We start from the raw sequence: 13,217 nt of genomic DNA, 5'->3' as shown, positions 1-13,217 counted from the left end.
AACTAATGGTTGAAGGGATTGGACCCAAAGCTTGTATTACATATATTGTAATCTAACAGTCTTTTAGAAACTGCTCTGTCAATCCAGATCCAAAAAGAAATCTCCAGTGCACTAGGAGTCGCAGGCTACGAATCAGTGTCTGCCACTTTTGCTTGACCACGGGCTGGACAACATTTGTCATTTTCATATTCTAATTGATACAGGATATGTAATGGGGTCAAGTGCCAAGACTATAAGTTGAGCACATTCTGGTAACTTCAAAATCAAGCAAGGCTTGCCATTGTGGAGGCACAAGGAAAATATTAGTGCCAGTCAAGATCTTTTCTCTGTGGAACCACAATTCCACCTAATTCAATCTAAATCAGTTTCCAGGTCATTCCTTTTCATAAACACTACAAAGGTAGAAGTCAACTTCATAAAACCATTTGCTGTCCTGGCCAGAAGTGCTGCGTCATCTGCATAGAGAAGTGCAGGCATGGGCGTATTATCAATTTGCGGCACATCACCCCCACTTTCCCAAAGGCCTTTTCTAGATCATTGATTTACAGCAAGAATAATATAGGTGCAAGTACACACGCCACGTTGAACAGTAAATGAGGACGTGCACTCACCATGGTCCCCAAACTTTACAGCAGTTGATAAGTCCAAGTGGAGATGTCTTAGAAAGGCAGCCAAGTCTACCTGGAGGCCCAGAGAGACTAGGATGTCCAATAGTTTAGACCTGTTGACACAATCAAAGCCACTCGTTAAGTCCATAAATGCCGTCTGGAAAGAACTGTCTTTTGCAGATTTATATTTGGAGACAAGAAGATGTAGATTTAGACAATTCAGATCGCACCCATATCTCTTCTTCAAGATCTAGGACTACATTCTACATCACAATCCAGCATCGTTGCACCTGAGTGCCCAGCTTCTTCTTCTTAGAGTATGATCTCCTCAGCATCCTGCTGAAAAATCATTATCATTCAAGCTACTAGAGCAACTTCCACCACCAAAGTCTATTACCTCAAATAAAAACACTTCTGCATGTGTACCTCTCCTCAAAGCATCGATCCTCCTAAGATGCATCCTCATAAAGGCCTGTTTTGCCTTCCTCACCGAGCTGAGCCAGGCTTAAATCATTTATATTTTACAGTGCATCTGGCAGCTGTTTCTAGCACCAGATCTGAGACAGCCTCCTTTGGAAGTTCATTGGGGAGTCAGCCAAAAAATGCACAATACAAAGTTCTATGTTGATGAACGTTGTGCAACAGCAGGACTACTTATGGTGCTACAGAGCCAGATGTTGTAGGCATGAGTTAACCCCGGGGTATTCCAGTAAGGCTGAAGATAGTGCAGAATTGGGATCAAGTAAGTATATATTACATTGTAGAGTAATTGGAAAGGTGGTGTTGGGAGAATCGGTATAGCATATTTGAATGTAGTAAGCAAACTGGAATGAGATGTGTCATGTTCATATTAACTTTTTCAATTATTTGACCTTTCTTTATGCTGTGACATTTTAAGCTCAGTTTTATTTTCTTACCTACATATATGTATTTTAGAAACTTCTAGCTGCCTCTTGAAATGTGCCCTGTGCATCAGTGCTTGAAATGGTGTGATTAACAATTCAAGAAAGATGGTTGCAGGAGAGAAACTGGTTGGTGCTATGCCCTGCTAGATGTTAGAATTCTTCAATAAAATGTCTGTTTTACCTCACTTGAACGTTACATCATTTCTTTGATTGCAACAGTGGTGATGTACTAGCTTTGTAGCTCATACTGCAAAATCTGCATTTACCAATCTCATCTATACATCATTAATGTCTCAGGGTCTTAATTAGTGTTAGGTGGATGGGATACTCTGTCACACACACACACAGCAGATGTCCCTTCAACCATATTACAAGTGCATTAGAGCCTATGGCACCTGTTGTACGGGATACCTATCAAGTTTTGTCGGAGTATGCCATCCGCCAAATTCTAAATATGGCCCCATGTGAAATATTCAGGAAAACTGCCATTGATATTGTGTCTGTTCATAGAGACTGTTGAAGCTGCTTATTTTTCTGTCATTGGTATTTACATCATTGCTTTCATGACCAGTTGGAAATCAGCTCTGCAAAAAGTTTCAAACCAGTCCCACACTGCAATGGGTTCATCTAGAATGGGCTCAAGGGTAGGGGTTGTCAAGGTTGGACCTTGGCAGCCCATCCACCTCTGAAAACTGCCCCTAAACTGTGGTTATATTTTATGAAGTCCTTATTACAATGCCCAGTCAAAATTGTTGATGCAATCCTTTTCTGTCCTTCATTATTACCTATGACAATTCCATTTTTATCACACACATTTTAATCTCTCTAACTGTAACATAACCATTCCCCAACGATAAACCCCAACAGCTCTGAAATACCCCTAATGCTACCCTTCCCTGAACCTTAAAAAGTCCTTAATGCTACCCATACTTCAATCCTAAAAGCCCCTACATACTCAAGAATGCTACTAGTCCCTGAATACAGTTAACCCATTTTTACGCCTTAGCGTTACCTTACCCTGAACAGTAAAAACCCCTTAATACCCCTCAATAATAATCTTGCCTGAACCCTAAAAGTCCCTTATTATTTCTCAACACTATTTTTCCCTGAACCTAAATACCCCTTGATTCCCCATATTGCTATCATTTAATAAACCCTAAAAAAGTCTTAGTACTCCTTAACACTATCCTTCCCTGAACCCTAAAACCCATTAATAACCTTTTATGATACATATCCTCAAACTGTAAAAACCCTGAACTACCCCTTCATATTACCCATTCCTGAACCCTAAAAAATCCTTACTAACATTTAAAGCTACTCTTCTCTGAACCTAAAAACCCCTTACTTCCCCTTATTTCTACCTTCCTGAGGATCCAAAGACAACCCTTACTACCAATTCATGCTACTCTTTCCTGAAAAACAAAATGCCTTAATACCTCATGCTACCATCCCTGAACCCTAAGAACTCCGAACCACCTCTTAGTTCCACCATTTCCTAAACCCTAAAAACCTCTTACTACCCTTGTATGCAACCATCCTGGTACCCTAAAAACCCCTTACTATGCCTTATTGCTGCTCATTTCTGAATCCTAAAAAGTCTTCAGCAGTCCCCCGCCGCCTTCCCTACCTCAGTGCAAATGCTCCTATATTTTAGCAGTAGTAAGACCCACACCACTCCTCCCAATAGACTTACCAATTTTTGGGGAGCTAGAACTTTTATCATTCTATGCTACAACATTTTTCAAATTTTGTTTTTCAGTCTACTTTTTTCCCATTATATCTTTACTGCAAACCCACTCTGCAGCCTACCCGGAAAATATAAAGGGGTTGATTACGTTGCAGAATAGCAAATGTGGCTCCGGTTGGTGTTTGTCGCAAATTTTACAGTGATATGCAATCCATGAACTTTCTTCTGTTCCTCTTCCCTGAATGTTTTGTTCTCTAAGTTTCTTCGGGTCTTTGGAGGCAGGAAATCCCCTAGATTAAAGCCATGACCAAACCTCCTAATCGTTATTGAAAAAATATGATTCCTTTCCCTGCAATATCCTCAGTGCAGTAGGATAAAACAGCCTATTTAAAATCCAGCTGTCTCAGATGCGTGTTTCACTTCCATAAAAGAGAACCTTTGTCTCTGGACTGCTACAGTATAATCTGGGAAAATAAAAACTTTACTTTTGCCCAACTCCCAGTGACCCATTGCCTTGAGATTTGAGTACATGATCTCTGTCCCTGAAATTTAACAGATGAGCCACCACTAGTCTCGGATGGGATTATAGGTGCCGCTGGCCTTCCTGGCACTCTGTGCACTCTTTCTATGAAGAAATATTTGGGAATCCTGCCTTCCAAAACTATAGCTGTTGCCCAGTCCTCCAGGAACTGTTCTATATATGCACCATTTGTTTTTCCAGAATACTAACTACCCAAAGGCATCTTCAGCCCTTTCATGTAGATGTTTAACAAGCTCTTAAGTTACAAGTGTAGATGGTTAACTGAGGGTTGCATTTCTGCTTTTGTGGATTCATGTTCAGTGACCCTGTGTGCTAATTTTCTGTGGTCTGCTTTCAGACAGTCAACAACGAATGCCACAAAGTCTATCCTTGTCACTGGAGTATTTCTAGTATCGAGGATAGCATGCACAATTTTATCAACCATATTTGTGTGTTTTTCCAAAGAAGATTCAACTTGCTGCAAGCATCACCCTGGTTCCCACTTGCTTCGTTCACAACATCACCAGTTTCTCTTAACGACATTGTCTTTAATATTTTGGGGTTTAAATATCCCAACAATGTCTAAAGGTCATAAGATGTGGATGAAATCTCTCTGATAAACATATTGCCACTTAAATACCATTCTTTTGCCCATGTCAAAGCACTGCCTCCATCAACCTAAGTGGAAGCAAAGCAGAAAGGCTCTCTTCAACAATTGACGAGAGTAGCCTCAATTGCAGTCTCACAAAGCATCATAGAAATCAACTTGGTGCCCATTCCTGGGGTCACTAATCTTAGAAAAGTGTTGACCAATTGATTGCATTATTGATTCACTGAGCCAGAATGATTTTATTCCAGGGAGGAACACATTTTTAAATATTAGGGGGCCGATTCCGATCCTGGAAAAGCCGGGTACGAATCGTCGGACGGAGCGTTTTCTCCGTCCGACTCGTACCCGGGAAAAATACCTTACAAACATGCAAGTACGATTCGTATGGAAACATAATTTCCAAACGAATCGCAAAAACCACCGACCCACAAAACACATACCCACAATTCCGATCCGGGACACCGCGGACGTGACGTACGGACGGAGTCAGGCAGCGTTTCATGAACCAGCAAGTACGATCCGTGCCCACGTCACTCCGCACGGATTATATTTTACGGCAGCCAAAAACTGCCGGGAAATCAGGACGACGCGCAGAAGGAGCACCTGTACGCGCCGTACACCCAGCCCCCCGCATGTATGCGCCATACCCCCAGCCCCCCGTATGTACGCACTGTACCCCCAGCCCCCCATATGTACGTGCCGTACCCCCAGCCCCCCGTATGTAGCGCCGTACCCCCAGCCCCCCGTATGTACGTGCCGTACCCCCAGCCTCCTGTATGTACGCATCGTACCCCCAGCCCCCCGTATGTACGCGCCGTACCCCCAGCCCCCCGTATGTACGCGCCGTACCCCCAGCCCCCCCGTAGGTACGGAGCGTACCCCCACCCCACCCTGTAGGTACGGAGCATACCCCCACCCCACCCCGTATGTATGCGCCGTACCCCCACCCGTGTAGGTACGGAGCGTACCCCCACCCCACCCCGTAGGTACGGAGCCTACCCCCCCCCGTAGGTACGGAGCGTACCCCCACCCCCGTAGGTACGGAGCGTTCCCCCACCCCCGTAGGTACGGTGCGACCCCAGCGCATAGCGCTGGGGGTCCGCACCGTACCTACAGGGGTGGGGGTATGCTCCGTATCTACACGGGGTGGGGTGGGGGTACGGCGCGTACATGGGGGGTGCTGGGGGTACGGCGCGTACTTGGGGGGGTGGACTGGGGGGGGTGTTCGGCGCGTATGTGGGCACATGTTTGTACGTCTCCATGGTTGCTATGGGAGTTCGCTCCGTACGGTGTTTTTTCCATACGGTTGTGCATTCGGACGATCGGGACGGATCGTACTTGCGCGCTCGGACTTCAGTTTACCGATTCGTACGTAAAACTGTCCGGGGACGTGTCGGACACTTTTTCCGACCCGAGGACGTGTCGGGGAATTTTCCCAATGCGATTCGTATGGATTTTTCAACATACGAATCGTACTTGCCAGTTTGTACGGGACTTGTACGATTCATACGTAAATAAATCCGGATACGATTCGTACGGGGAATATTTTTATCGGATCGGAATCGGCACCCAGATGTTTATTCCATATTATGATTGTATCCCTGCAGAGGGTCCTACTTCTTGGATTGCCTTTTATTGGAAAAGGCACTTGATACACTAAGCTTAAATACTCAAGTACTCAGTTAAATGGGTATAGGAGTAGACTATGTGAGAGTCATATCTTTGCCATAGCCATATTCCTCCCCAATGGCTAGGGTCTACACTGGCCACATGTTCTCAGAACTCTGGCTGTTTGAGAGAGTAACCAGGCAGGGATGCCCTTTACCCCACATTTTCTTTGCTATATCTATAGAGCCACTGGCTTGTTTATTACACTATAAGGGCTGGGACTAGAGAATTGAATTGAACATCACATACTATATAGGCATGCCCCCTGAATATCGAACCCATAATATTAGAGGGAAAGAATATTGAGGACGAAGTATCGAAAACAAATATCAACAGGTAAGTAAGTCTAGGTTTTTTCTATACCTATCTCCACATACATGTATTCATCTGGTATTTTCAAGGTGCGTAGATGAGGAGTTAGAAATAATAAATCCATACTACCCTATATACACTTATCTTTCTATATATTGTTCCCCAATATTCTGTCCTCGATATTCTCTAGCAACACAAAAAGATGATTGGCGGAATGCTGAACATTGTCAAACATTCACTTTAAGTCACAGACCTGTGTTAAATCCATTGGTTTTTTGTTTACCATGCCATCTCAGTTTGGACCCAGCCATATTCACATCAGTCTTGACCCAGCTCCCCATAGGAACGGTCCAGGCTGAACTTCCAGGCCAGGTTCTCCCTGAACTGGAAGACAAGCCTCCTGGGACTGGTTTTGGGGTATCACCCCTCATCACCCATGCTAGCTTGAAACCAGTGGCATATCGAGCATGGAACCCATGCCAGTGCATATCCTTCCCACTTAGGGCAACTATAGCAACACAAAAAGATAATGGCTGGAATATTGAACTTTGCCAAACATTCACCCCCAGTCGCAGATCCGGATTAAATTCATTGTTTTTTTGCTCACCAGGCCACCCCAGGTAGGACCTAGCCATATGCAAATCAGTCTTGACCCTGCTCCCCATGGGAACGAACTGTCCAGCCCAAACCGCCATGCCATGTCCTCCCTGGACCAGAAAACAAGCATTTTGGGACCAGTTACAGGGTATTACCCCTCATCAGCCAGGCTAGATTGAATACAGTGGCAGAGCGAGCACAGGGCCCACATCTGGGCATACCCGTTTTCCTTAAGGCTACTATAGCAACATAAAAAGATTAGGGACGGAATACTGAACATTGTCAAACATTCAACCCCAGTCACAGATCTGGGTTAAATCAATTGTTTTATTGCTCACCATGTTACCACAGTTTGGACACCTACGTCCTTGTCAACTATGAGCTATTGTTTTTCAATGACACCTTTTTCTAGCCACTTATGTCTTCAAGTATGTAAAATTTGTATCTACATTTCCCATTATTAGAATATGATGATCTTGATGTCTTTTTGCTATTTAAATTGTATTGGGTTATGTTATTTACTTTAAATGTATAGTGCTCGAAAATAACTCACATTTCTCTGGGGATTGCCTGCTGCTTGTGCTGTAGGTACCAGGGGATGAGCAGATATTCTCTAAGAACTTTGCTTGACCTTACTAGATTGGGTTTTTTAAATTGATAGGGCCCACATCTCCCAAATTAATAACACAATTACAATTCTTGTGGTGTCTCTCGCCATGTCTCTTTGATGATTTCAACCTTGCTTCAGTGTCTAATATCTTCTATCACACATATCTCTGTGTTTCCAACTCTAAAGTTGATAGAACTTTGAGTTTGCCTGGAGCTGAAACACAATGTCATATATGAAATGTATGTCAAAAGTATTCCGTGCTATTGTGCTTGTCTTACTGCAGACAACTACCTTCTACGGTAAAGGATTACTTTCTTTGATTCAAAGTAAATTCAAGATGATGATTTCATAAATTTCAGTGTAGCAAATACGCATTGGAATTATAGAGTTCACCTGGCAAAAAGCAATCACCTTCTGAATCTATAATGATACATTCATACAATATGTATTTTCAAAAAGAAACATTTTCAAAGTCTTTCAAGGGATGAGGATACTTTATGCTCCTCAAGCTGTATAACAAGGTGTGCATAAATATGATTTTATAAATCATTAGATGTACAAACATAAATGGTTTTCTATGAACACTTTTCTATACCCAGATCAGTTTTCATTGATTCTAAGAATGATTTATTAAGCAGTTTAGCAGGTTTTCCTTAACTGTGACAACGTGGCTCTGGCTGCAGCAACAGTGAATTGGAATTGCCTAACAAGAATGTTCTGGGCCATTAGGAACTTATACTCGGGTCGCTGCCACTCACAAACCTAGTGGGAGTCCTGTGGCTTCACGGGACATGCAGATCTCTTGATTGAACACAGTCTGGCGTAGAGTGCCCGGCAGAGATGCAAAGCCTTTCTCTAAGTGGGATGCAAACCCTCCCTCCTAGTGGCACCAACACTGCCAGCATTTTCCCCTCCTGAATGTAGACACTACCTGGCAGTTCAGAGTATCCCTTTACTGCTCTCGTCAAGTGGGAAGAGGTGAGAGCAGGCCATGAATCATCACATTTCCCCATGATACCCATTATTATTATTATTAGGAGCTTATAAAGCGCATTTATACCCAAGGGTGTCCTGGTGCTGCACACCGACTCCCTGGAGCACGAGGGGTCTATTCCCTAAATAGCCAAGTCTTCAGCCCCTTTCTAAAAGAGAGGAGCTCCTCGGCATTCCTGATATGTGCCGGCAGGCCGTTCCAGGCTTTCGCGGCTCAGTAGGAGAAACTATTTCCTCCCCAACTGGCCTTTTTTATTCGCGGCACCGCAACTAGTCTGCCTTCGGAAGAGCGCAGCGCTTCTCCAGGCACATACCAATCGAAGCACCTACTCAAAAACTATGGGCCACTGCCCTTCAATGCTTTGAAAACAGAGCACAGAGCCTTAAATTGAGCTTGCCTTGATGCAGGCAGCCAGTGCAGCTGCCGGAGTCCCTCTCGTACGGCACATGGCACAGGTCCCCTCCTCTAGGCGTTGATTCACCTTGGTGTTGGGCTGCCTCTCGGGCTATCTGCTGACCACCTCAATCTTCTAGAATCAGAATCCTGTGGTGTCTCTCGCTGTCTCCTTTAGATAATCCTAAAACCCTGTTCCTGGGATGGACTGTCTTACAGCCTGGTCTTGCCTGTTCAGGCCTTTTCTTTCATCTATTATCCGACTCTGCTCTGGGCAGGCTTCCGTCCCTAGAGTAGGATTTACCCAGCCTAGTCTCTGACATGGGTCTACATCTTGCCATCACACATTCTGTTGCTGTTACCCATAAACTATGGATAGCTCTTCCGCCTTTCCCTCCTGAACTGTGGCTTCCCACTCCTACTGCGGCATGTAATCCCCACATTCCATGAGGCTCAAAGGATTAAGGGGCCTGAGGGTCTAGAGAGATACATCCGCCATCTTCAGTCTATTTGACTTTTGTGCAATATTCTCTTCTCTGATATACCTCATATGGAATGTAGTTACTTGTGATGAACACACAATATGAACTGCCAACTACAGCTTTGCTGTGCACACAAAGAGGAAAAGAGCATTGGATTGTGCCATCTTTGTTTATATCGGTGATGCTTATACAATATCTGACACATATTACACTGTCTAGACTGTGCACATAGGTACAGAAGTGATATTTGGACAATTCAACTTTAATGAGTTCTATGATGTGCACACTCTTCTGCTTGATATATTGTAACCAGGGGCATATGAAATTGCTTAATTCCTTTCATACATTGCATTTGTAATTCTGGAGGGAATTATGGTTCTACAGGTGTTCAGTGTGGGCCGTAATCTGTACTAAAATCATGTGCGAGGCATGCCATCAATTTGAAAAGGCATTGGAGATACCTGCTCAATGTGCTGGTCATACAGTTTTGAGAGTCATACAGTGAACATTTGATCGTCCTATTGCAGAGTATAATGCTCCATCATACATCCAGTTTTTACAAGACATTTTCCGCTCAAATTTAGCCTCTCGCAAGAGAAAATGACCATAAGCATGAGCGGAAGCTAGGAGTGACCTGCAGAAACCAATAACGTTCTTTCTCCGAGTAATATTAAAAAACTCCCATGTACTACTATAGAATCTAAGCAGTGGCGTAGCAAATGGGCGGGACTGGGGGTGGTGTGCCCCTGGCGGCACAGGTTTTGGGGGTGGCGGTCCCCCCTCTCTTCCCTGCGACCGTCATGGGGTGCTAAACTCAGGGATCGCCAGCACTTCCCCCCGCCGCTCTTACCTGTGGCCGTCGTGGGGCGGCAAACTCAGGGATCGCCAGCACTTCCCCCCGCCGCTCTTACCTGTGGCCGTCGTGGGGCGGCAAACTCAGGGATCGCCAGCACTTCCCCCCGCCGCTCTTACCTGTGGCTGTCGTGGGGTGCCAAACTCAGGGGTTGCCAGCACTTCCCCCCGCCGCTCTTACCTGAGGCTGTCGTGGGGTGCCAAACTCAGGGGTTGCCAGCACTTCCCCCCGCCGCTCTTACCTGAGGCTGTCGTGGGGTGCTAAACTCAGGGATCGCCAGCACTTCCCCCCGCCGCTCTTACCTGTGGCTGTCGCAGGGCGTCAGAGGCACGGCCCGCCACGAGCTGCATAAGGTCAACCACGCCACTGAATTTAAGAGACACTATGTAGGGGCACTTTCAATGTTTTGTATGTTTTGTCTTCATAATGCCTCAGTGGGACACCCCCCGGAAATGCAATGGTTGTGAAACCAGTTTTGGGGCAATATTTTTATTAGCTACTTTTTGAAATGTCTGTGATAAGCTGAAGATTTTTCTCTCAGTATGAATTGAAAGAAAGGAAACATCCCATCAAACAAACACAACGAGGCTTGCCAATCCATGTCTGGCAAGATTGGCTTACATGGTCAGGTACCATGATGAAGAAAGATGCTATTAAAAAGGTGGACTCTCCTGAGTGGTTTTCGCCTGCTGTTTATGCATAAAAGGGGGAAGAGCGGCTTGTATACAGGCACTGCAGTCTTACATGGTTGTAGATTCACCTGGTTTACTTAATGTTATTGGGGTGAGTATCTTTGTTGAAGGAGGCGTCTGTGCTTTCGACTCTCTGTTTCAAAGCTGCTTACCATCAGATTGAATTGCTTACACATTTCAGGGCACTTGAACTTTCATGGCTCCTAATGGGTCATTTCAAATAAAAACTTGCTATTAGGACTTGCTTCAACAGAATCCGCTTTCAGAGGGCAACGGGCTATATTGCACGGATATGGGCTCACATGGTAAATGTTTCAGGATGACATTTCGGTTTATTCTCCACATGAACAGTCACACTTCAAAATTTCGAGTGAAGTTTGCACCAGACTACGAAGAAAAAGGCTCACAGTCAGAGTGGAAAGGTGCTGTTTGTCTCAGGTGGAGTATCATGGGGACGCATTTTCAGAAATACGCATTATATACATAAATTGGCATTAGTAGTCACCCCTCCTGAGAAATTTCTCTTGTTTGCATGGTTATGAATGTATTATAGTAAATCTATGAAAACGTTACCAAAAGTCTGGAATTCATTGCATATTATTTTACAAAAAGGGTCTGAAAACCTATGGGGAAAATTGCATTTGAAAAAGTGTATTGTTCTCTGGATACATTATAAACCCTTGGTGTGGAGTATTTGTCTGGGGAGGTGGGGTGTCTTCAACTTAGGTATTGTCAGATTGAGTTCAAGGTTGCAAGATTAGCTGAAGGTCACTCGTGTCCCTGTAAGAGACACAATGCTGCTCATTGTCCGTCGAGCCCTCCGTATGTTGATGCCAGCATGAATGCCGCTAATGAAGAGGAGCCGGGTATAGCTGCCAGCTAAAGAGATGTAAATACATCAGCAAAAGGGTGGCTTGAAGATGAATGTCATGAAGATCTGTTGGACTATGCCAAGGACCTCCTTGAGAGCTGGCCTGATGTCTGATCGATGAGTAATGAGCTGCATGCATTCGCCCAAGGATCACAAGCACTTTGTGTTGCTGAGTTTACTCACAAATGGGTAACTGATTGTACAGTGTGTGCTTGTAGTGGCAAGGTGTTTAAAGATGAGATTGTTCCAAAGTTGCATGTGACTTGGCCCCAGTGTGATTAGAAGAAAGCCGCTTTTCACAGTTCAGGTCCTTTATCAATCCTGCCTCAGAAGTTTTCTCTTTCTTTGGTCATAAATTATTATCAATCAATACCACCAGAAGTTAGGTTTGTTCAAAGGAATTCCACACCAATCACGTTAGAATTCTTTAACGATTTGCTCAAGCAATTGCAACAGATAATGGTGGTAAACTGGTTTCAATCAAGGGAGAGGATTCATACAATATTAGAATGTCAAACTTATTACTGCAGTTATATCATTTAGAATCCACTCTCTTCACACCTGCTGTGCACATTTAAAAATCAGTCTGTAGTGTATTTGAGTAAATACAGAACAGATGTGTTTACACTTATTGAATATATTCACATTATAGTGATGATAGCTTGATTTTGTAGGGTTCATAGCGTTATATTGTGCTTCCATTTTGATTGACAAGTTAATGTAGCTTGTCAATAGTCCGTAGCCATATGTTACGAATCTTGAATCTGTCAGCATGCTGCGCGTTCAGTTATTTGCAGGTGCGTTCTCAAGCCCCTCCTTAGCCAGAGAAAGGCTCATTATTTTGTCCTAGACTGATAGTAATGCACAGAGATGAGAAGTTGGCAGCAGGGACTGAGGAATGATGATTAGTGGGGTCTCCTGCACCCAGTGTACCAGGAAGATGCGACACTCAAGGATGAGCGGATGTGGGCCTAATTTAGGGGGTTTCCATCTCCCGGAAAATGCCACCACGGAATTGGTTCTGAAGTTTGGGAGCAAGATAGGGATGTCCTGAAACTTTCGATTGTGATTTTAATCAGCGTTCCTTAGCAGTCAGACTGATTCTTGATTAGGAAGAGGGCAGACCTCTCCACCTTTCTAAATCCCTGAGTATAAAGCTTCATGCTAAACCCTCTCTCTGCTTTCTGTTCGTCTACTGGGGTTCACAGGATGCTGACACCGTCCTCTTTCCCCTTTAAAAAAAACTCCCCTTTACACTTTCATTTCTTGCTTTAGCTAGAGCTACTTTCTTTATGGAACACTCAATGTGGATAATTTGCATTCTTTACATATTGATTATTTCTATTCTGTGCTTTATATAATTTCGTCTGAGAGTGCACTAGCACCTTAACTTCCTGCCTGTCATGATATATTCT

The sequence above is a fragment of the Triturus cristatus genome, chromosome 8, assembly GCF_964204655.1.
Source record: "Triturus cristatus chromosome 8, aTriCri1.1, whole genome shotgun sequence".
In the NCBI taxonomy this organism is placed as follows: domain Eukaryota; kingdom Metazoa; phylum Chordata; class Amphibia; order Caudata; family Salamandridae; genus Triturus; species Triturus cristatus.
The sequence above is the reverse complement of the archived record's forward strand: the minus strand, read 5'-3'. Positions refer to the sequence as shown.